This window comes from Anas acuta, chromosome 18, assembly GCF_963932015.1.
Source record: "Anas acuta chromosome 18, bAnaAcu1.1, whole genome shotgun sequence".
NCBI classification, from domain to species: domain Eukaryota; kingdom Metazoa; phylum Chordata; class Aves; order Anseriformes; family Anatidae; genus Anas; species Anas acuta.
This window is the reverse complement of record NC_088996.1, coordinates 1,101,645-1,102,645: the sequence shown is the minus strand read 5'-3', so window position 1 is coordinate 1,102,645 and position 1,001 is coordinate 1,101,645.

Here is a 1,001-nt window from a genome sequence, read left to right as displayed (position 1 = left end):
GCAGGACCAAGAGACACCTTCCTGGTCATTGACAGTCACAGGTTTCACTGTCAAAAGAAAGCACTGCATGACAAAAGAAATCAGTGGGCAGGCCGGAAACATGGTTGAATTGTGTTTTGTAGTTATCTGTTCCTGGGGACATGTCCAACAAAGTGACCAGCGTGCCAGAGTGGGAAGGAAATGTTACTCTTGTGTGCGGGTTTGTTGGCTTCTTTCAACCACACCCGTTCAGTAGCACAAACCTCTTCCTCTCTGGTTGCTCCATGGGTCTTGCCACAGTCAGTAGACTTTGAAGAAGCAACTCAGTCATCAGTGCTAAAGGGATTAATTGGAGCAGCTAGCTAGAGCTGCCAGCAGGGCATAAGCAGCTGGGGGATGTGGATGTCAAGAAGGAAGGTGTAGCTGGAGGGATTGGTGGAGGAAAGAGTAAATAGCTGGAGGAGCTCCTGGGAAAGAAGCAGCTAATGAGAATGGCCAGGTTAGCAGGCGCAACTAGTTGATGGCAGTTTAGGCCATGCTGTCCAGTGTGGCTCAAGACAGCTGTGCAACCTCCGTGAGCTGTGGCAAGATGTTCTATGGGAGGATGAAGAGACAGATAAAACTTCATGGAAGAAGAGGACTTTATGTTATCACCTGGCACTTCAGGATGGCTTAGGAAAGGTGCAATGGTTTATTGTATCATGTCCCCATGAATACATCACCTCAAAATATTTGTGAAGTCCATCGTTCAACTGCTTCATTATGGCCACATGGTTAAAGGAATCTAATATCAGTAACAAAGGTACCTGCTGCTATAGTGAAGCATTAAGCACAGACTGTGTGGTGGTGACCTTGATGCTGTGCTTCTTCAGAGTCTTAGAGGGGAGCTCACCGACAGCTTCTTTGCTCTACTGGAATTCACCAGCTGCTAAGGTTAAATCTTACATCAAACATATTGACTCCTAAGAAGATGCCTTCTTGAACTTTCCTTGTTGATTCCCACATGGTCCAACTGGGTTGAC